The sequence below is a fragment of the Chrysemys picta genome, chromosome 2 (genome assembly GCF_011386835.1).
Source record: "Chrysemys picta bellii isolate R12L10 chromosome 2, ASM1138683v2, whole genome shotgun sequence".
In the NCBI taxonomy this organism is placed as follows: domain Eukaryota; kingdom Metazoa; phylum Chordata; order Testudines; family Emydidae; genus Chrysemys; species Chrysemys picta.
This window is the reverse complement of record NC_088792.1, coordinates 219,909,806-219,933,545: the sequence shown is the minus strand read 5'-3', so window position 1 is coordinate 219,933,545 and position 23,740 is coordinate 219,909,806. Positions and strand designations below refer to the sequence as shown.

General features: G+C 43.9%; 1 protein-coding gene across 5 annotated transcripts in view; it reads right to left on the bottom strand.

Annotated features, from left to right (window-relative positions):
- Window positions 1–23,740, bottom strand: part of SNTG1 (syntrophin gamma 1) — a 790,136-nt gene that overhangs the window by 565,702 nt on the left and 200,694 nt on the right. For 2 of the 5 annotated variants that reach the window (XM_008168520.4, XM_042857032.2), the window contains exons 1-2: window positions 4,712–4,902; window positions 897–1,632 (exon numbers count right to left, since the gene is read on the bottom strand). The gene's annotated coding sequence lies outside the window, so the exon portion shown is untranslated. Of the gene's footprint in view, window positions 1–896; window positions 1,633–4,711; window positions 4,905–23,740 lie in introns of those variants that run through there. The other 3 variants (XM_042857030.2, XM_042857029.2, XM_008168521.4) reach the window with 3 other exon arrangements.

Genomic DNA, 23,740 nt, shown 5'->3' with positions numbered 1-23,740 from the left:
TATGGTGAGGCAGATTGGCTAGCTTATCCGCTAGCTATGCCGAAAGGTGAACAGGATATCTGGCATTTTGCAGTGTGGCAGATTAGTTCTGAGTAAAACTATCTTCAACTGAATTTTTAGGAAGAGATTACAGCCTCCTGGGCCTGCTCCTTCCTAAGTGGAGTTTTGCCCTGGTCTTCCATGGAAGCATGACTGGCCACCTTGCCTACTACACCTTTTCTGTATGCTCTGTTAAACTGAAATCATGCCGGACTCAACTTTTGTTTTGTGACAAATGTCAGTTACGAGAAGAAGGTCAATAAATGTACATACATTAAAAAAAAAAAGCCAAAAAAAAAAAAAACCCCACACAGAGAAGGAGCATCAGAGAAAAACAAAATTACCAAATGACATGGGTAAAAGTTAAAAGGTATGCAAATCAAATTCAATCACTGTCTTGCATTGTATAAATGCCTGAGACACACACAGGGCTGTCCTACAAGAGCTGTTGCTAAAATACACTCTGTTAAGAGACTCTCAATATTTAGTTACACATGAACACAGAGAAAAAAATAATATGTTAATAATATATAAGGCATCATTTCCATTTGCTGTAGTTGCACAAGTGGTCGCCACACTTTTTCTTTAAGATTGTTCTTGCGAAGCTAAGGCATATAGGTGCCATAAAAGGGATGTTTACAATGCACTTCAACAGAGTTGGACCAATGCTGGGTTGCAATAAAGCCCCTCTCACTATCACAAACCTCTCAAATAAAGAGACCTCGAGATCTAAAACTGCAGAGGACTCCACTGCCCGTCCTCCCGCCCAGGCAAGGAGTTTCAAACCAACAGCTGCAAAGGGATAAAGGTAATACCTTTACAGACAACGGCAATCAGGACTGTAACCAGTGACTTACTTGCCAATATGCTAGCGTTAGGCGATCTGCTCTCAGTTGCAGAAACGTTGCAGAGCTTGTACTCTTCGGATCTCCCCTCAGAGCTCTGTCCAAAGTATTTCCAAACCACTCGGGAACATCTCCGCGGTTATTTGGCTTAATACAGAAAATCTCTCACCTGGCCCCCGATCTCAGTGCCCATGATTTAAATCAAAGTTACACTCTTATTTGTGTTAAAAAAAATTAAATCGTATTGAAGTCGCTGGTGAGATCTCAAACTCCGGAGCGGAATGACGCCACCGTCCCTGTTTGCAGTTGCATGGAGGGGGGTTACTTTCCGTCCACCCAAAACAATAAAATAAATAAATCAGAGGGGAGGAGGGGGAGCGAGAGATTAGGGAGCGCCGCCCTTTTAGCAGCAGAGAGAGGCAAGCCGGTGTATAGGCACCTGCAGCAGCAGCAGCGCTGTGTCCCAGTGCCGGCTGAATCCAGAGGCGCTGTCCATCCCTGCTGGTGTTGAGCTGACACACCGACAGACCCTGCCAGCCCCCAGAGCTGCCCACCTCCCTTCCACCCCACCAGCTTGCTTCCTGCTTGTCTCGCCTCAGTCGCTTCCTCCTTTCGTCGGCTCCCGCTAGGATTCGCCGCGCGGGCTTTAGCTGGGTTTTATCTGTAGTGCATTCTTCCCGGGTGGAGCTCGGGAGAAAATCCAGCGACTCTCAGGTCCCTGGTCAAGTCCTCCTTTGCTAATCAGACCCTATCAGAGAGAGAGAGAGAGATGGCGATTAGGCGGACTCAATGCGTGTAGCAGGAAACTTCCACCGCGCCTTTGCAAAGTCCAGCGTGTGATTTAGGAGAGAGGAAGCAGGGCTCTGCCCGGAATCTGTGGGGGTGTCACATGGGCGCAGCACCCTGAATGGAGGAGTGCGGCTTGAGGACAGGGATCGCGGTCCTACATTCAGACCCGGCTCGGAGAGGCGGCTTCTCAGTTCCCTGAGAGCCCCCGAAAGGAAATCACACGTGATTAGGAGAAGTTGATGCTGCTGGGGCGAACGCTTGAAAGGGGAAAAAAAGGCAAAGCTGGGTCCCTAGAGGGAGAAAGTGGATCCTGCAAAATCCGGTCAGTTTGGGGCCCCAGAAGCTCAAGTTACACTGCCTAATCGGAGTCCAAATCCAGTCATTCCTATTATTTCAAAACAACCCTGGTCCTCACCTATCCCAGGGCAACAGCGCCACAAGAAGTTGCAACCTCCACCTGGTGCTAAGAGATCCAGCCAATCTGCGGGCTCTATCCTCCTAAAATCCTATTGTACACATAAAGAACAAGTACAAACTTTGCCACCGGAATAGAGAATAAATGTGGCTTCTCTATTGTACTACCCCCTTCTGACCTACCCTACTTAAATCTATATCAGGGACATCAGTGCTTTCCACATCAGCCATAAAACCTGGGAACTGAATATGAACAGGTCCTGGTTTTGCCCTGGAACCTCCACATTATATTGTCTAAACAGAGAATTCATTTAGCTGTCTCATGTTGTTCCTTAAAAATCCACACGGATGTGCCCGAAAGCCAAAATACCACACAAATGTAGATCCCACATCTGGAGCTTGCCAAAGTTTCACCATACACTCAGAACTTGTACCCTGAAAACAGAGCAAAAGGTGTTGCTTCTACTATTTCATCAAAAATATTTTAATTTTGGCACCTGTATCTTGCTAGAAATGGCTAATTTAGGCTTGTATACGCCGTTTTACCATCTCCACTCTTACTATACGTCATGAAATGCAGTATTTCCCCATTGTATAGCTTGCGATGTATTTATTCCTTGGCAGATGGAAAGTATAATACATCAAGTTCTATATTCAGCAAAAGTTACGTAGGGCTTTTTTAACAGATTCATTTAAAGTTACAGAGACCTTTTTAATATTAAAGGTAGACATTATAGTCCTCACCCAGTTCCTTGTCAATTAAATCACATAATCCAGAAACCCTTGACTATTTTCTAATTTGGACTCTGGTACTTTGATTTTGTTCCCGTTCCACCTGCTAAGGAAATAACGCCCTGATTACTACATTTGACAGTAAATAGATAAACAGCGATCCATATTTCATAATTTGCATGGCTGATCATTTATGGAACATCGCAGATCTGAGGTTTGTCTCCAGCTTTTATCATTAACATTTAAAATACATATTCCTAACTTGTTGCAGTTTCACTGATTAAATTTATTTACAGCTTTCTATATAATTGTGAGGTATGGATGGGGGGATAGGGGGCAGTGTTGGTGCATCATGATACATTTGGACCTGGATTCTATAGATTAAGGGAGCTGCACATGTGCTAAAATGTAGGTAGTAAAACTAGGGGGGTTGCAACCAGAAGTAAACTGGTGCCAAATTAGAGTTTGTGCAGCTCTATACCAGGATTTGTTGGGGATAGGGAGGGGACACTTGTTTTAGGGAATGCAGGGAGGATCTTGGTAGAATAGTAGAATCAAGCTTGTACTGTATTTTAGGGTTCGTGGCCAAAATTTGGCAAGATCCAGATCCAGGTTTTTAATGTAGGGGTGCATTGGCTTCTCGGATCTTTCCGTGCAACAAGAGCAACTAAACGTGTTCCCTGTGTGCAATTTACACGTTGGAGGGCCAAAACATGGCATGATCTGGCAGGATCCCATGTGTCCTATCTGGGTATTTGCTGCTCTGTTAGGTCAGGTTGCGGCCCTGTCGAGACTGTTGTTGGTAGAGGCAGAGTGCCTACACTTGGCTCTATACTTACGGGGTAGAAGTGCTGGGGGCACATTTGCTGGATCTAACAAGATCCAAGTGGTGGATCCGGTATTTTGCAGGGCTGTTGTACCGGGATGCCTCAGAGTGCGTGGCCGGGTGTGAAGTAGGAGAAATTATGCAGAGGAAATTGAGGGTCAGGAGCCTAAAATGGTAGGATCTGGCAGAATCCTGCCTTTCCCAAGAGCCCCTTTAACGGCTCAGTAAAAGTGAGAATAAATCACACACTGTTCACTTCCCAGGATACCTGCCTTTTCCTCTCTTAGTTTGTGGAGGTAGGCGGCTGCATTTCTAGAGAGACGAGAGGAATCGAGATGCACAGACCCTTGGAGAGTGGGGGGCAAAAGGGTGGGGGGAAGGAGCAGAAGCACACACATTCCTAGGCAAAGCAATGGTCTGAGTGACAACTGAAGCCGGGTCCGTGCTGGAAAAGGCTTGAGACGCTTGTAATATGTTGCATCTTTTAAAGACGCTGCTCTCGAGACCCCTGTGTATTGCCGATTGCTCGCCTCTCCTGCCCTAGCTCAGAGCTAGGAAATCTCTCCGTTGCCGGGCTCACAAGGAGGGGCAGAGAGAGAGATCTTACCGTCGGGGTGCGGGTGAACATGCACATGCCCCACACGGTGGGACGTGGTTGTAGCAGGGATTAGCTAATTGTGCTCTGCCAGGCTGCTCGGGGAAGGAGGCAGCAGAACTAACAAGCGCTCACACGCAGGCTGGCACAGCGGCGGCGTACCCGGCTCAAGGGAATACATTGGGCTCAGTAAAGTCTCTACACCACGTCCAGCCCCGCGTTCCCCGGCCGCAGACACGCGCGCCGCTTCGCCCTTTCGGCAGGATTGGTGCGGAGCGGCCGCGCAGGCCCAGGGGCCGAGCCGGAGGCTGGGTTGCGAACCCGCGCAGTGATAGGCTGCCGCTTGCCCCAGCTCGCGGAGTTCAAGCGCACTTTCCCGCTGGGTGCCCATTAGAGGGAGGGGGAAGCGGATCCTCCCCGCTCTCCCTTTCTCAGCTTCAGTGAAAAGGCGTCTCGTTAGAAGCCACCTACCCAGCCGTCGGGCCCGGAGCCGCCCGCCTGTGCCGTGTCTGCACGTTTGTCCTGCTCAGCCCCTTTGCTCCCTGCTGCTAGGGCGCTGTGGGAGCCGTGCTGCGTTCCCAATGAGGGGGATTCCGCGAGACTCCGCAGCGTAGGGAAGACAAATTTAAACGAGGAGGAAACAGATCAAGCACCATATTTACAGGCACTGGGCATTGCAAACGTACTTAATTCTGCTCTGGTTCTGTCTGGCGGTAATCCCTTGATTTCCCCTCTGCAGGTTTTAGGCTGGCAGATAAGAGGTCCACGTGCAGCCTTTCACTAGGTGGAACCCACTCGCTGGAGGACCAGGCCATGCTTAGATGACTCATTTCAACCCACTGACGCTACGTGGAGCTACACAGACATGAAAATATCACCTCTTAAAGTGGCAACAGTGTAGAGCAGTAGGTGAAATTAATGGACACTCCTCTGGGTTTGGGGCGACAGTCTTAAGGGGTTTGGGGAGTTAAGGTTTTATTGAGAAGTTCAGGCACTTCGCGTGCACCCCATTTTTTTAGAGGCAAATCCACACAGATAAGGAAGTGGAGGCTATTTGAGAACATATTAAAAATGATTTGCTAGTTCAGCGTTTCTCAAATACAGCACCTGGCTTTTCTTGGGGCCACAGCCTCTTGGGCAGTGAAGGGGGCAAGGGGCAAAGCAGCAGCCCCTCCCCCAGGACCACCAACAGGGGTTGGGCCCTGTCACCCTTGGAGCTGACCAGTGTGAGTTCCCCACTTTCCCCAGGACAGTGGGGCTCAGGCTTCAGCCCTAGGGTGGTGGGAGGCAGGCTCTTGCTGTGCCCGGGCCAGCTCTGACTGGGGTCTCAGGCTCTGGGCTTTGGCTGTGTAGTGGTGGGCTCCGTCTCCCTCATTGCCCTGGCCCCAGCTGCCTCCCTACCCACCTCCCCATCCCAAGCTGAAGTTGTCTCCTGGCTTGCGAAACATTACATTTGTATGTTTGTTAATATCACTTTTCACTGCCTCCCAGCAAATTAACACATCTGCTGCTGTGAAAAATATTAAGAAATGTACAAATATCACTTTCCACGAAAGCAGACTTATTAGCTAGTGAGTCTACCAAAAAAAAAAAAAATTAAAAGGCAAAAGGAACAGCAACAAAAACATGCAAAGCATCTTATTTGTGTTTTTCTGTTTAGATCCAGTACAGAAGTAGAGACAACTGCATGTTATTTTTATTATTCAGTTTGTGAAAAACCCCTAAATACATAAATTACTATGATTGGGACATGTATAATGTGCACATTTGTTTTTCATAAAGTTAATTAAGTATTTTAGGAAAAATTGTCATAGCAGCCACCAGCAACAGTTGGTGGCCACACTCTGAGGCCACCAAAAAATATGTTACAAGAACCCCTGTGCTAGTTGATGTTTTACTGAACTTTTCCCCACATGCTATTACTTAGACTGTTCTTGACACAGTATTATTTCATTTCTACTTTTTATTGTTGAAAGATCTCCAGCTGTAAATTGCGAGCTGATGCAAACAGAAGTGCTATTGTTCATATTATTTATTACTTTTATAAATATTAACTGAAATAATGTGCAGCGAGCCATCAAGCAACATTAAAGAAGGCAACTTTATGCAGATTAAATGCAAAGCTAATAGTTACTCTAGAAAGAGTAAATAAGTGGTGAGTTGATAAATGCATAAGAACATGCAGTTTGATAGGCTTTATGCCTAGTTGAACACATTTGTATTTCAGATCTGGAGATAAAGTCCCTTTTTAATAGTGAAATATTAACTGAGCAATTTGTATCTGCAAGCCAAATAGATATCTGTCCCACTGTTCATCCACTGAAAAATGTTGAATGATTTAAATGGTCAGTTCTGGTCATGTTGGTTTGTTTTTTTTAACTTCACACAAGTACGGGAAAAGTAATCAATTATATCTGATACTATCCAAGTCTAAATATATGTATCTTTGAATTGAGGCTTAAATAGATCTGCTGAGATTGCAACACTGCAACTATAACTCAAATATGCTAAACCAATATATGGAAAAAGACCCATGAGTTTGAAAATGAATGCCCTTCCTCAAACAAATCATTTTCATAGTGTTTTCAGTAAGGACATGATGGTGTGAAGGCCTTACAGAAATGCTGTTGAATCGAGGGTATTTGTTTGTCTGTCTAATTGCAATTACTTTTCAATGCCACATCTGATCAATTCCACGTTTTCAGGGAATGCTCTAGCCATCAATGGCCCGAAAGATATTGATTTGTAAGAAAAATGGAAAACCAAAAGGTGAAGTCCCTGCCAGTTCTTTAGCACAGCTATAGGTTCAAGTATTCCTGCAATGGTCTACCCAGATCAAATAACTGGTTCATGGACACCCATTGTTGCCTTCCAGCATAAAAATACTCCTATCTAATCTCTGCCTATCCTCCCAATACAGTTTAACATGTTGACACCCTTGATGACTTAACTCCTAGACAGAAAGAATAATGGTGGTGGGAAGAACTGGGCCAGAGGAAAAAGGGGTCATGCACATGACCCCTGGTTGGGTGTGTTTGTGTGGAGAATAGGGCATCCTGAACTGCTATGAGGGGAATGGGGCATAGAGAGCCATCGGCAAAGGTTGGGAGAGCCCAGAATTGAGGGTGGAAGGGGAATGGATGTGCAGGCAAAGACCCTGCCATGGTGAGAGGGGTAATGGGGGACACACAGAACCCCTGGCAGGGGAAATTGGGGGTTGTTGCAGGGAGTCCCTAAAACAGAGGGGCATGGAAGGATGGCATGCAAGGATCTTATGAGGGAGAATGGAGAGATGCAAGAAGCCTCTGGTATGCACAATAAGCTTAGCCTATACAAGCTATGAAGCATACAACCCCATAATTTAATTTTAAATGCACAATTTCTAAACTAAGTAGATTTATCTTGGAGGGTGGATCAGAATCTATGAAACTAGGAATGTTTGGTTCTAGACTGTCCCAATAAAAAGTGGGTGGGACAGGGATTCTGTTGTAGAGAGATATTCCAGCAAGGACTGTCCTCTCTTTGACCTTTTGAAGCCATCTCTCTGAACATTTCACAAACTTTGATATAAACAAATCAATATTTTTATTCCCAGCTGCTGCAAGAAGATCTAAAAATCTTTCATGAGGATTCCAATAGCAATGGTCACTCTTTTCTTTCATGTGAAGATGACCAGGCTAACAGTTAAAGAAAAAAGAAAGTTAGTTATGCTTTCAGCAATAGTAAGTGCAGCAGGATAAAAATCACATTACAGGTAAGATCAGAATGTTGTCAAGCATGTATACCACTATTTAAAGTCAGATTAGATAAACCGGAATATTTTCTATGTAAAAACAGATCACGCCCATTAACTAGTGACACCATGTAAAAGATAAATCACTGTTAGTTTAGCTGGTAATGAAGTTTTTACAGCTGCAACAGGGGCTCTGAGGAGGAGAATTAAAAATATAGGAAACAAAATAAAGAGGAAGAAAATTCAACATTAGCTCACAGCCTCTGCTAAGAACTCATGTCACCTCAAGAATCAATGCTAAGATGCACTTTATAAAATTATATAGACCGCCTTTCCATAGTCATGTATTCCTATTTTTTTTCTGACCCCATTACCAGAGGACACATTCTGCATTCTAGCTAAACAGCTGTTCATCTCAAATGTGGGATGTGATTTTGACATCCCACTGTTTGGCATTTGTGCACAAATCTATCTAAATAGTCCAGTGTGAGACTAAGCAGGATATTCTTCAGGGTAAGGGTCATTAACCAGAAAGTGGGGGGGGGAAGGGGAGAGAATAAAGATAATGCATATGAGAAAAAGTTATCTGCAGTGTTGGACATTCAAGATGGACAAATTAGGAAGAAATTACAAAATCCATTCAGGAATCAAGAGGACTCCACTGTAAGAAGTGAAAGCAATAGCCCTGACCCAAAGCCCATGGAAAACAATGGGGGAGTCTCTTCATTGACTTCAAAAGGGCCTCACATCAGGCCCATTTAGAGAAGCACATATGTCAGAGTCTTTTTTAATGGGTGTCCCCTATTCTTTCTTTGACGGAGACTTCACAGATTGAAGCCCTTGTATCCATTTAAAACAGCCAGTGGCATCATATGTACTCCAATCTGAGGGAGGGAGGGGGAGAGAAAAAAAAGCTTGCTTTCAGCATGACAGACTATAGCTGAAGTCAGCCAGGGGATATGTTCATTGACAAATAACTTCTCTTTTAGCAATAAAACATCTTAATTGTATCTTAGAATACATATGTTTTTAAATTCTTAGAAAATGTCAGTCTGTCTTACTTGGTTAAATATAAGTAAGTAATCAATGAGAGAGGGCGGTCACTATTGACAAGAAGATCTCCATAAGCAAAAGATTCAAGATGCAAAGTGAAATGAAACCTATAGCACTGATTTATTTCCCCCATCATCTGTATCAGAAAATATGAAATTTTGTTTAGCTTTGACAAAAAATTATGATAAATGTTATTTTAGTAAGCAGGATGCCAATGTATCTCCCTAAACAACAATTGGTGTGTGTGTATGTATATATATATATATATATATATATATATATATATATATATTATATATATATATACACACACACACACACACACACACACACATATACACATATATATATACATACATACACACACACACATACACACACCCTATATCAAACAGTTTACCATTTTGACAGTGGGTCTGAAGTCCTAGGTATTGTTTATCCTGAATGTAGGAAGGGCAGATAATATCCCCAAATTCGGAACTATGACACTATTCCAAGGTTCCACCTAGAATGTCTTCCATAGAAAAGAGAAATGTCTAGACCAAAAAGGGTTAAGAACCCCAGTAGGCTGGGTAAAGCAGCTAGAAAATGTGGCAAAGAGTTTATTTTTCACTTTTATAAAATGTGTGTCATTTGTCACACTTGCAATCTGGAGTTCTGGTTAGGTAATTAACAGTGGTCAAAATAGCCTCTTGGAATCTGTTTGGCCAGGAGGTTGCAACCATTTTTTTCCAGTGACAGACCTTGCAACCCTGATTCATGTCTATTACTTTGAGATTACACTACTGAAATGTGCTCTACATGGAACTCCATCTTAAATCCATTTGGAAACTCACATGGGTACAGAACCAAACATAGATCTAATTGTGTGTGAACCCGAGTTGATGAATTTTGCATGATTATGAGAACACCATGTAAAAATCATTATTTTTTACATAAAGGCAGGTGGAACTCATCAGTTCTGACTGAATTTCACTTGGAGATTTTGTACTTGTTCAAAACTAAAATTCAGAGTTAAATTTGGATTGTGCAACCCCATGCAGATTGAAATTTAAGGAAAGAGTTACATGAACAACTAAGAAAGCAACATTGTCAAGTTCTCAATCTGGAGCCCTACTTCCTGGTTCCAAATGAAATATGCACTCAGTGCCTTCCAGCACACTGCCTTAATTGACTGTTATTGCTACCTTTCTATATTTCCTTTATGCCAATCCATAGTTGTCTTGAATCTGATTAATTCAATTCATAACAAACAATTATCTAGTTTCAGGGGGAAAAATCTGCTTTTTTATAATTAAGACAGAGATAAATTTTTAATCATCAAAAATAAGAGCAAGTGAACAATTCACACTGTATAAATAGTGGAACAGTAAGAAAATTATAAGCCACAATTTTTCTAAATTATCCTTACTATCTAATTATTTTCATAATCACTATTTCTTCACCATAAGAAAATGAAATTGCCTTCTGGGGATTTAAAAATATCCTAAGCACTAAATATTTCAAAATTTCCTTATGACTTTGGTTAACATGTAATTGATGAAGGCATTTGTCATTTTAAATAACTAACTTGTAAGAGTAAATAGGCTGTGTAATCTAGTCTACACAAAGGAACTAAAAAAAAAGATTGTGAAGACAGTAATCTTAATTCAATCTGCATCAACTTTTAATGTGATAGTTAAAAGATGTGATCATGGAATTTAAATATAGAATGTCATCTGCAAATAGTGTAATGGACTACACATATTGTGAAACACATGTGGCTATAACTGTAGCTTGTAAAATGATTACCATGCTCCTGGCATTACAGATCTAAGTGTAGACCTTTGGTGTACACTTTACAAATACAGAATTGCTTCAATTGGTTTGCGTGGATGTAAGGAAGGACACAATTTCACCAAAGGGTTGAAAGCATCCACCACCCTGTGAACTCCTACACATATACATATTTAAGTAGGACAGTAATGGATGCTGTAGTCAATCCTAAAATGGATATTATAGCCTAGTCTGGGCAACATCTCAGCTCATCAGTTCTCCAACATGAGGGAAATATGCATCTGACTAGTGTGCCATCTGAACAGTATATCCGTCCCCCTTATACACCTCTGAATTGCCTCATGCTCACTTTCTCACCCACTGGAAAGGTCTCCTAATTAACTCATGCCACCCTATGTTTTTACTCTCACCCCACAAAACCTGGTGAGCTCTGCCCCTTGTTTCATCTCCCACCTAGTCCCTGATGACTTTTCCTCTCTCTACAACACTGCCCTCCTTCCACCCTGTTTTTTCACCACTTAGACTGCTGATAAAAGAGCTATTGTCTGCTACTCCTCCTGGAAGTAGGAGATATCCTCCCATGGGTGCTGCTCCTATGGTCAGGGGCCAAAAGGGAGGTGGAAGGATAACAGCTGAACATTGAGCAAGAGAACACCTTCAATAAACTGGCCATGAGGACAGGGATGTAACAGTTTTTCCAGCTGGTCTTCTGCTCCTCCCCCACAATGTAAGCTGCTACTTCTCTATAGTTATCTAGCTACTTATATGGCCACTATCACTGCAGCATCTGAGCACCCCATAGTAGTGTTTCCCCACCTTTTTCCTCAGACAGCCCTTGGAGCCTGCTCTTCCTTGTGTAGCAGCAGCTGTTCCAACAGACTCAAGAGCCTTTTCATGAGACTGCTGGTGTAGGATCCTCTTGGAGTTGCAGTTTCCTGGACTGTATACATGGAAATATTCTCCACTTCAGTATAACTGACTGGAATCGTTATGGGGTAGGAGAGATTCAGTAGTAGGGCTTACTTCAGATCGTAACACATTCCTGCTGGAAAGTTTTTTGGGGGTGCTGTGTGTGTATATATATAACAGAAGATCATCACTCATTACTGTCATAACTATAAAGGGAAGGGTAACAGCTCTCCTGTGTACAGTACTATAAAATCCCTCCTGGCCAGAGACTCCAAAATCCTTTTACCTGTAAAGGGTTAAGAAGCTCAGGTAACCTGGCTGACACCTGACCCAAAGGACCAATAGGGGGACAAGATACTTTCAAATCTTTGGGGGGGGGGAGGGGAAGGTTTTTGTTTGTGCTCTTTGTTTGGAGTTCGTTCGCTCTTGGGACTGAGAGGGACCAGACATCAATCCAGGTTCTCCCCATCTTTCTAAACAAGTCTCTCATATTTCAAACTTGTAAGTAAAAAGCCAGGCAAGGCGTCTCAGTTTTACTTTGTTTTCTCAACTTGTAAATGTACCTTTTACTAGAGTGTTTATCTTTGTTTGCTATACTTTAAACCTGAGGCTAGAGGGAGGTCCTCTGAGCTCTTTAAGTTTGATTACCCTGTAAAGTTATTTTCCATACTGATTTTACAGAGATGATTTTTACCTTTTTCTTTAATTAAAAGCCTTCTTTTTAAGAACCTAATTGATTTTTTTCCTTGTTTTAGATCCAAGGGGGTTGGATCTGTATTCACCAGGAGTTGGTGGGAGAAAGAAGGGGGGATGGTTAATTTCTCCTTGTTTTTAGATCCAAGGGGGTTGGATCTGTATTCACCAGGAGTTGGTGGGAGAAAGAAGGGGGGGATGGTTAATTTCTCCTTGTTTTTAGATCCAAGGGGGTTGGATCTGTATTCACCAGGGAATTGGTGAAAGGTTTCTCAAGGCTTCCCAGGGAAGGGAATCCATTTGGGAATGGTGGCAGCGGACCAGAACTAAGCTGGTAGTTAAGCTTAGAAGTTTTCATGCAGGCCCCCACATTTGTACCCTAAAGTTCAAAGTGGGGATACAGCCTTGACAATTACAAAACCATGAAATATCTGAGCTGAAGCTCTAGCTCTGATACCACATTTCCCAAGAGCTACAGACTCCAGGGCAAACAAAGCCCTTGTGCAACTCCAACCTGGGTTGCTTAAAGTTATTAAAAAAATAAAACAACAACCACCACCACCCACAGCAATTTATTCAGAAAACATGAAATTCATAATTTAGCAGTAAAAGCAAGACTCACATAAATATGTGCTCATTTTGTGGAAGTGAAAATGCATCGGCATGGTATTTTTGAAGTGCTTTTTTTTTTTTTTTTTTTTTTTGAGTTGTAGTCTGTGGCATCATAATTTCAGAATGATATTTGTATTATGCCATCTATTTATATCACAATAATAATCTGAGTGCCTCTCAAGCACTCACACAACCCAAACTCACAGGAAGAGCAGAGAAATTAAGTGGCTTTTCCAAAGTCACAAAGGAATCTGTCTGTTTTAGGTACTTATAGTGACACGTATGGCAGTTTCCTGTAATATCTTTGGGCAATCTTATTGAATTAAATTTAAATATCTATTTAAATTTGAAGTCCACTGTATTATAAATGCAAAGTTTATGTATTATTGTGGATTGTATATAACTTCTCTGTGGGGGGAGGACATGGCCAACGTTATGTGCCTCAGATGACTATTTTAAACAACGTGTGAGACAAGAATGAATTTTCAAGGCAAACAAGAGAAGGAGATTTCCCAGGAAATCTCTATGGGGTGTTCTGTGCAAGTGTACCTCCTCTGGTTATGCAAAAACTCAGCCTTTTGCAGCTTCACCTTCATGAGGTGACCTTAGTCTGCTGATTACCTGTTACATGAGGACAAGATCAAAAACCAAAACCATACTAAGGAAAGAATGAATGATTCCAGGCAGTGCTTGAGCTGAGCTAACAGTTGTTATGAATTTATGACCACAGAAAACCCCGTTCGTGGACTTTGAAGGACTGATCATCGTTTTTGGAGTGGGGGTTGGTCTCTGGTAAGTTTAATAGCATGTATTTAGGTTCCTTTATTGTATTTAAAAATACACTAAGAATAAATATGCTTACTTAGGAAGGGCTGTTTGGTAGCTTATAGGTGTTATGACAGTGTTCACAGCCTCTGAGGAGAAAGCAAAGAAGGCCTGTGTAGACAGTCTGATTTACTGTGGAATTCACAGCGTAGGTAGGGAACCATACAGCTAGAAATACTAGCATAGGCATGGGAAGTAGAGGTGTGGGGGGTGCTGCAGCATCCCCAGGTTTTGCGCTGGGCATTCCAGCCACCAGCCCCCTGCCGCCCAGGGTCTCAGCTGCCAGCCCTGGGGGCTCCGCTGCTGGCTCCAGGGTCCCGCCCAGCCACCGGCCCTGCATGCGGGTCACAGCCATCTTACTCCTGTCTGCATCCCCTCCTCCTGGAGTCACGGCCCTGCTCCCAGCCCCAGGGGGCATTGAGGGGCACAGACAGAGCTAAGAGGGGTGCAGCTCAGCACCCCCATTCCAAAAACTGTTCCAGCGCCACTGCCTGTGAGGTAGGGAAGTATTATCCCCACTACACAGATGGAGAACTGCAGCACAGAGAAGCTATGTGACTTGCCTACGGTGACACAGGAAGTCTGTAGCAGAACCAAGAATTGAACTTTGAGTCCCAATCAAGTCCATTAACAATATTTAAGGATACGATTCTGTCACAGAGTCCGTGACTTTAACAGACCTCTGTGACTTCTTCGGCTGACTCAGCCCACTGCAGTGGCAGGGCTGGAGCAGCTGTCAATCTGCACCTAGGAGCAGTGGCAGGGCCAGAGCAGCAGCCAGCGGTCAGCCCCCAGGGACGTTGGAGCAGGAGGAGCAGCCTCTGGAGCAGGGGCTGGCGCTCAGACCCTGACGCAGGAACAGCAACTACTAGGGCCAGAGCAGGAGCAGGCACTATGGCCAGGCTGAGTCGGCCCCCGGGGCCGAAGCAGGAGCCGGTGGTCAGCCGCTGGCAGGGCTCCAACTGGTAGCTCCCCCAGGGTATTTTTAGTAAAAGTCGCAGGCTTCCATAAATTTTTGTTTATTGCCTGCAACCTTTCCAGGACTTTTACCAAAAATACTCATGACAAAAATCTTAACCTTAACAATACTATCCCCCTTCTTACATTATCCTCCCTCTTTTTGGAAGTACAGCCACTAAAAGGGGCATTTCTGGGCATGATGTAACAGCACTTACTACACAGAATGAGCATTGATACCATTTTAAAAATATCAATTTAACAAATTGGAGTGTTCTCTTGAGGTATTGTCTTGACATTTCAAGTAATATGCAAGACATCTGGAAAGGCATACAGGCATCAGTAGATATTTCTGTGGGAAAAAATCCCACTGAAAGGTTTACTGAATCTATCCTCACAACTGTATGATGCACTTAAAAGTCCATTTTCTCTAAAAATAACATGTGTTCCATGCTATATTGTAGGTGGCTAATGAGCTGACTTCAGACATTCCACTTTGTGTTGAACTTGAATGGTAAATCTTTGCACCTTTTCACTCTGTGACTAAGGGTTATGCATTAACTAATAAAGAGGCTTTTTTCTTGATACAAATAGCATATACATATTTAGTGAAAAGAAACTTATTTATCCTCTTTTGTAGACTTTTTATTTTAGTAGACTGCACATATCACAGTGAGAGGTTGACTGGGGCAGCAATTTAACTATTATTTAAATAAAATTGAATTAGAAGGTTTATTGCTTTTTAGAAGCATAAATTTATTAATTTATGCTCTGTATTATGATAAATGACTCCTAGGCATACTTTGAACCTACTTCCTCCTTTGGTAATGCATCTCATTTTTCTTGGTAGTTGTGGCTTAGAATAGACAAAACATACACCCACCAACTCCTCAGACATTTAACAGAATTTGCTCCTGATTGATTGAATAGCTGTGTCAATATAAAGTTCATGCATGTTTTGTTTCCTAAGGTTAATTATCTTTGGGCTCAGGGTGGGTGCACACACACACCCATCCTTTCACAGCAGGTGTGATTTTGAGAAGTCTAGGTACAAATGAGTAAACAAATATCATAACATTATGGACACAGTTTGTAGCGACTGCATAGTTAGAGTTGCATTATAAAATGGGATTAAAATAGACCATGAAGTCTTGTCTTTCTTTAAAAGTAAGTGTCCAATTGTTGTGAAATTTCCCCTCAGTTTTTATGCCTGCTCTATTGCACCACTGTCTAGCAAAACATGGATCTGCTGAGGCCTGCCTCAGTTTCCCCTTCAGTGGGGCAGCAATGGATTCATTTTAACAGCTGAGGCAAGGAGAAGCCAAACAAACATTCTAATTAACATAAGCATATCTCTCTTTAAATAAGCCCTCTGAAAGGAGCACCTGAACAACAGTTTAAAGGCTCTTACCTGTGAGCCCAGGATTGAGCTACTCAAAAAAAGTCTCAAACAAAAAGTCTCTAAGAGACAGGCAAGCTAGCTAGCACCATCCTTGCCAGGTATGCATCTTCTAGTCTCCATACTACACTTTCCCTTGCCTCCTCTTCCAGTTTTAAACAGGTCAGCCCTCAGGGGAGGGGGGGGAACAGGGAACCTCATTAATTATATGCAGGTGATTCTGATTGAAGCTCCTGGCCAGCCTTTCAAAGGTAGTACACTCCCATCGCAATTTCCCATGCAGCTTTGATTGGTTTCTCTTCATAATTATTTTAGTAAGAACACTTTGAATTTTCAGTCTGGTTTATTTTTTTCCATGACAGGCCTACTTTTCATTGGTAACGAATGGTTCTTAACATCACCCTTGTCCATCTACATAAAACTTGTTAGAGATCTGGATCCAAAGAGATCTATATAACAGGTAATTTTTTTTAAAGTGGAATTTAAGGTGATGTTCAGCTGTAATTCACACTCTAACTAGAGCTGGGTGGGAATCAGATTTTTAATTTTTCAGGAAGGTTTCTGATTTCCAATTGTTTTCCATTCTAAAACAGAATGCAAAACAAAAATTTTTGATGTGTCCCAGGAAACAATGAGATTCATTGTTCGGGTCATTCTGATATCATAGTATATAAAATATTTAAATTGAAAATTGAAATGGAGTCACTGTTTTGATTTTCTGTTTCAAAGTATGTTCCAAAAATGTCAAAACATTTTTTTCAATTTTTTTCTTTCAAAACATGTTTTGTCAAAAATGACATGCTTCTGCAAAAAGCTTTGTTTCAATGAATCAGCATTTTCTAATGGAAAAATACTCCATCCAAAAATGTCTTACCAGCTCTAATTAGAGCTGAAAGTTTATGCATTGAGTACGTAAGATGGATGTAGTGATGGGGGCGGGGAGGAGGCTAAGCCCAACCAGGAGTGATGGGTGTGCATGAAACCTTCTCTATCAGGAGCTACACTTTTCTGTCAAACTGTGTCCTATACCAAAGAAGGGCTCATCCTTGCTGACACAAGGATTCAAGCCCAGCTACTGATGGATAAAACATTTTCCATCAGCACCTGCACTTCTACTTCCCAAAAGTGCCCGGATCAGTTCCCTGAGCCTCCCCCTACTGAGAACAAAGGCCATTCTCCTGAAGCCACTAGAGGAATAGAAATATACTTCTCCTAGTAGAAAACCTTCATTTGATAAAACGACCGTTATGGGTTGGGTCCCAGAAATATATTAAACCCACAAATCTCAAAGTCAAATAGCATCCACTATAGCATATAATCTGTGGTTCCTTCCTGCTCGTACAGAGATGTCCTCTATATATCTAATATTTTAGAGTCTTAAACAGTCCCAGTAGTCTTCACTTGTGTCTTCCCCAGAGCACCAAAGACCCTTCAGGACCACATGGGACAGGCACTTGGGAAAGACTCCATCAGAGTCCACTCAAAACTACTCCACAAATATAGAGTTCCCACCTGACTAGTGGGGTTTCTTAGGGGGCTGGCCTGTAGGGAAACACTTTTGGACTCCCCACCCCCCACCAAACTCAGCTTTACTCCCCATGGCTCCACCCCTCTAGATAGTTTCATTCTGCTCTGGGTAGAATCCTGGAACCTGGGGAAACTGAGTACCTGGCTAAGCCTCCTTAATGTAGCTAGCTCTTAGCAGCTGGGTTTCAACAGGCCCCAATAGTCTTTTCACTCCTCTGTGAGAGCTGACAGACAGACAGACAGTTTGGGCTGCTCCCAGGCCATAGGCTTCCCTGCACACTGTTCTCAGTTAGTGGCTGCTCAGATGCTCTTCTCATTCTCCTGGTTTCCTCTCTAAGTACTGCAGGAGCAAGAATCCTACCTATTCCCTTTTGTCCACGGCTTGGCAGAGGTGCAGGCAGCTCAGTTCCAAATCTTGACCCTCCGCAGTGGCTGCCTCTTCTGCGCTGCTGCTGCTGCTTGTGTGGGAGCATATTTAATCCGGCTCCCACTCTCCACATCTCCAGCCTTCCACTTTTAAAATGTCGTCTTTTATCCTCATTTACTACCATTGTTATTTTCTAATGTAAATAGAAGGAAATAACAGCCGTAACTTAGAGAGCTCTGCCACCTACTTATTAGTCAATTTGCTTTTTTTAAATGGCAGACAGTTTGGGTCACAGGGAGTTGCACACACATGTGGAATAGAAGTCATTAAAATCAGTATTTAGGGCTCCATGGTAAAAGTGGTATCTCCTATTATAGATACAGAAAGATACCACAGTTGTCACAGAAACCTGGAACAGTGAAAACTGAGTTTCTAAATGGCACTCACTCTGTGTGTGTATTATTTACATATTCATAATACAGTAGAACCTCAGAGTTATGAACACCAGAGTTACAAATTGACCAGTCAACAACACACTTCATTTGGAACCAGAGGTACAGTCAGGCAGCAGCAGAGACCAACCTCCCCACACACACCCCCACGCCCCGCCCAAACAGTACAGTACTTTAGTTTAGTACAGTAGTTTAAATGTAAACTACTACAAAAATAAAGGGAAAGCAGAATTTTTCTTCTGTATAGTAAGCTGTATAAAGTCAATGTTCAGTTGTAAACTTTTGAAATAACAACCATAACATTTTGTTCGGAGTTCTGGAACATTTCAGAGTTACGAATAACCTCCATTCCTGACGTATTCGTAACTCTGAGGTTCTACTGTATATAAAAACATTACTTATAATGTATATGGCATACATTCTTTTCTATAAGGGAAGGCACCCATCTGAAGAAGAGTGTGAGCAGGAGGAGGCCCCCACTTAGCTGTTAGAGTTTATGACAGCAGTCCCGTCTCCTGGTAGGGAAACCCAGGGCCCTAAGTCCACCAGGTTCAGACCTAGAGGCCCTCTTGGCACCATAAAGAAGGTGTCTCTTCCTACTGCTCTTTCCTCCTCGGTGCATGACATGGCTCACGGTTCTCCCTTGCAATCTAACCCACAGGACTGTACAGGCTGAGGAGTCCCAGATTCATGCTGCATTTCTCCTCCTGAGGTTACTCTCCTGGTGTTACCCCTCTGTGGCCGCGAATGCATATCTGTCTATCTCTGCCTGCCACCCTGCTGTGCTGAAGAGACTCCTATTTAATCCCCTCCTCCAAGTGGAGCTTGTCCAGCAGGCTTCCCAAGCCTAGAGTTTTTCCTGAATTCCTCTCTTTCCAGTGTGGGGTTTATCCACCTCATCACACACACCCCTTACATTCGGCGTTGAGATGCCCAAATCCAAGCTTCACAGTCCACCATCCTGGGAAAAGAAATCTGTGTTCTAGTATTTGTTTCCCTGCCTGCGGTCCACCTAGAAGGCATAGGGTTGTAAGGCCAAATACTACTTCATTAGCCAGGGGTTGGTATCTTTCATGGTACCTAGCCAGCAGAGGCATACGTGGTCAATTATCAAATGGAAAGGATTTCCCAGTAGATAGTATTGCAATACTTCTATGGCCCACTTTGCTGCCAAGGCCTCTTCCTCTATAGTTGAGCAGGCCTTCCATGGAGAAACAATCTCTAGCGGATACAGAGTATCGGATGCTCTCCCCCATTAAAGTCTTGGAACAGTCTTGACCCTAGCCCTATGTCTGAAGCATCTGTGTGGAGTATGAGCTGTCATGTGAGGTAGAAGAGGACCGGTTCTTTGCTCAGATAGTCTTTCAAGGTCCTGATGGCTTTGTCACAGACCTTGGACCAGGCAACCTTCTTGGGGCTAGTGTTCTTCGCTCCAGGGCAGGTCTACAGTACAAACTTGCATTGGCACAGCTGCACTGATGCAACTGCACTGCTGTAGTGCTTCTGGTGAAGATGCTGTAAGCCGACAAGAGAAAGCTTAATAACTCCACCTCTGTGAGAGGCGGTAGCTATGTTGGCGGGGAAAGCATTTACATGGGGGTTATGGTTGGTATAACTATGTCGCTCTGGGGTGTGGATTTTTCACACCCATGAGCGACATAGTTATACCGAAGTAAGTGTGTAGTGTAGACCTGGCCTAATTCTGTGAGAGGTGTTATAGCAAAGCTGGGTATGAATCGTCATAGCAGCCTGCCAGACCCAAACATCATCTAACTTGTTTCTTCATTGACAGGATAGGGAAATCAGTGAAGGTCTGGACCTTCCCAATTAAAGGCCTAAGTTTGTCTCTTCTGATGGTATATCCAAGTTATGTTACCTCATGAAACCCCAACCAGCACTTAGCCAGGTTCACCGTGTCGTTGGTTTCTTCAAGGGCCCATAGGACCACCAAAATATGCTTGCAATGTTTCTCCCAATTATAACTGTAAACAACCATACAGGCTGTCACATACTGGCCGTGTGGTTGCAGGCCCATGTTCATCAGCCATTGCAGGCAGCTGCAACCCCATGAAGGCCGAAGGGCATGGTCTTGAACTGGTTCAGGTCGAAAGGTGCTGCAAAGGCTGCTTTTTTCCTTGAGATCCCTTTGTTAAGGAAATCTGCTAGTAACCCTCAGTCAGATCTAAGGTTGAGATATACTTTGCATCATCTAATCACTCCAACAACTCAACCCCTCATGATATAGGATACACATCAAACATAGATATTGCATTCATTTTCCTAAAGTTGATTTAAAACTGAGACATCCTATCCACCATGGCACTAAGAGAATAGGACTCTGCCACCTGCTCTGATGTTGAACCTCAGTGAGGTACAGATAGAACCCTATACCTCACTGAGGTTCAACATCACCTGCAGCTCCTGATATACAACATCCCACATCTTTCTGAGTAGGGAATGTAGGCTCTTCTGGACCTTCCATCCAGGCTCCATCATGATGTGGTGACAAATCAGCCTGTTTGTCTGGGCCGTGATGAGAACATGGAAGGGAAAGACCTGACCACGTGCAACATCTGAGTCCATTGAGATGGCTGGAACTCTTCTCCAAAGGAAATAGTGTCTGGGTCCTTGGGTAACAGAGCCTGGGGTCCCAGCTCTGGATTGATGGGGGAAGGATGTTATGAATAAGCTCTTACAGTTTCACCAGGCCACCAGAAGGTTTATGTGGTGAATCTGGATCTCTTCTTCTTTCCCAGTTGCTATATCTCATAATCTATTGCTCTTATCCGGTGTACTATCTCAAAAGGCCCTTGCCTACCAGCCATTAACTTTGACTCTGAGTTGGCAATAACAGCAATACCCTGTCACTCCGTTGGAATTTACATGGGTTGGTGTCCCTCTTATAGGCTTGCTCTTGACAGTCTGGGGCCTTTCAGAGATTTTCCTTTGCAAAATCCCTTAGTGTCTTCAGCTTCTTTTGTAGCTGTAGAACATACTCTATTACCCCAGTACCTCTGGGCTCTTGCTTCTCTCAGGTTTCCTGAACTAGATCTATGATTCCCCAGCGTAGTTTCCTATATAACAACTCAAAGGATGAGAACCCCTTTGAGGTCTGGGGAATCTCATGCATTGCAAATAGGAGAGGTGTTAACAAGCAATCTCTGTGGCGAGGGTCTTCAGACACAAACTTTCTCAGCATCCCCTTCAGGGTCCCATTGAATTGTTTGACTAGCCCATCCATTTGGAGTGGTAAGCAGTTGTTCTCAGAGTTTCAATATTCAGTAGTTCACATGAGTTCTTCATCATGAAGTTAATCTTCATGTCTGTTATTATTTCCTTGGGGCTCCCCACCCTTGCAAAGACCTTCATGAGTTCCGTTGCTCAGGTCACCATGTTGGTTGAGCAAAGAGAAGCAGCCTCGGGGTACTGCATTGAATAAGCCACAATTACCAGTATGTGTTGGTGTCCATTCGTGCTCTTCTCTAGCAGTCCTATCAAATCCATGTTGATTCTCTCAAAGGGGTAGTCTATTACTGGCATTGTTATTAGGGGGTCCCTTGTAGTGCTCTTGATTCTTGCCAACTGACTTTCCAGGCAGGACATGCATTATTCCCTCCCCCATTTGCAAATGCCCAGCCAACAGAACTGGCGGTAATCCTCTCAAGGGTTTTCTCCCTTCCCAGATGTCCAGCACATGGTACCAAGTGCAGAAGTCAAAATAACTCCCTCCAAAAGGGGCAGGATACAGGAGTTGGTCCCAAACTTTGCCAACCAGTAAAGTTGTTCCTCTCTCAACTCAAAGTGTGGCCTTGTGCTATCTCTCAGTCAATTACTTCCTGTTGAAAGCTGTTTTCTATTTGTATGCCCAGCACAAGGTGGAATCTCCCTTTTGTTCCCCCAAGAAGACCCTGTTTGGTGGTCTTGAGCTCACTGGTCCCTTCAAGGCCCTTCTGCATGTTGTGAAGTCTCCACTGTCAGAGGACAGCCTGCAGCAGAGCCAGTCTCCTAGCAACCCAATGAGAGCAGCTGGCTCTAATAGAAGCTGTCTGATTGACTGTGCCAGGCTGCAGAAATCTGCAGGCTGATACTTAGTCTCAGTAGCAGCAGTTGTCCAGTTGCTCAACGCATTCTTGGCCTGCAGCTGCACTTGGTCCTGTCCCTGCTTCCACTGTCTCTAGCCTTGCTCATGCCTCAGACTATATCTGCTCCTGCTCTAGCCCTCAGTTCCTTCCTAACCTCTGACACCTGGCTCAGACCCTTAGTTCCACCTTCTGACTGTAACTTCAGCCTTTGTTTTAGGCTTTGGTTTCTGACTCCCAGCTCCAACCCTCTGCTACACCTTCTGACTGCAATTGAAGTTAACCCTTCGGTTTAGGCGTCGGTCTCTGACGCCCAGCTATGTCCCTTGACTTTGCTCTTGGACCTGCTCCCATCTAGATTCAAATCTAAGAGGTAGGCCAGACTCTTGCCTCAACCACTAGGCCAGATGACCTATGACTTGGTTGCCGACACCTGCCCTGGGTCTTTTCTCCACGGACCCAGCCTCTTTCCTGGCCATGGAGGCATGGTCATCCCCTACAGGCAAGTCCTTCTCTTGCATCTGCAAGACTCACCAAAGAACTTTCAGTCACAGTCTTGGGCCACTGGGTAGGCAAGAGAGCTTGCCACCCCACATGTAGAGTCTCAGCGTGGTTCCCCACTGTCAGCAGTATCCTTCATGAAGTATGGGCACATGTCTCCATGCATTGGCCACGGTTGGAAGACAGGATACTGGGCTAGATGGACCACTGGTCTGACCCATTATGGCCATTCTTATTTATGTGCTTCAAGAAGATTGTGTCAGGTGTCAGTTGGTGTCTCATGGCCCTCAACCAGCTTTTCCTTTAGGAAGTTCTGGCTGCATCCTGAATCTATTTATCCCATCATTTTGTACCCATAGGCCCTCACTGGGACTATCTTCTTAGCTGGTCCCTGTTTGCAGACTCTAAGAGTGGCTGTCCAGGCTTGTCATAAAGGGGCAGTTGCATCAAAAATGACTGTGCTCTCCACACTTGATGCAACTGCCTGCCAGTGAGACACCATCTGCCCCACCCCCCTCCATTAAGGGTATCACAGACAGAGAAGCCTTGGCTTCCACGCTCCCCAGCTTCCTAGGCTTCTATGTCCTGGAAGGTCCTTGCTCAGCCTCCTAGTCTTT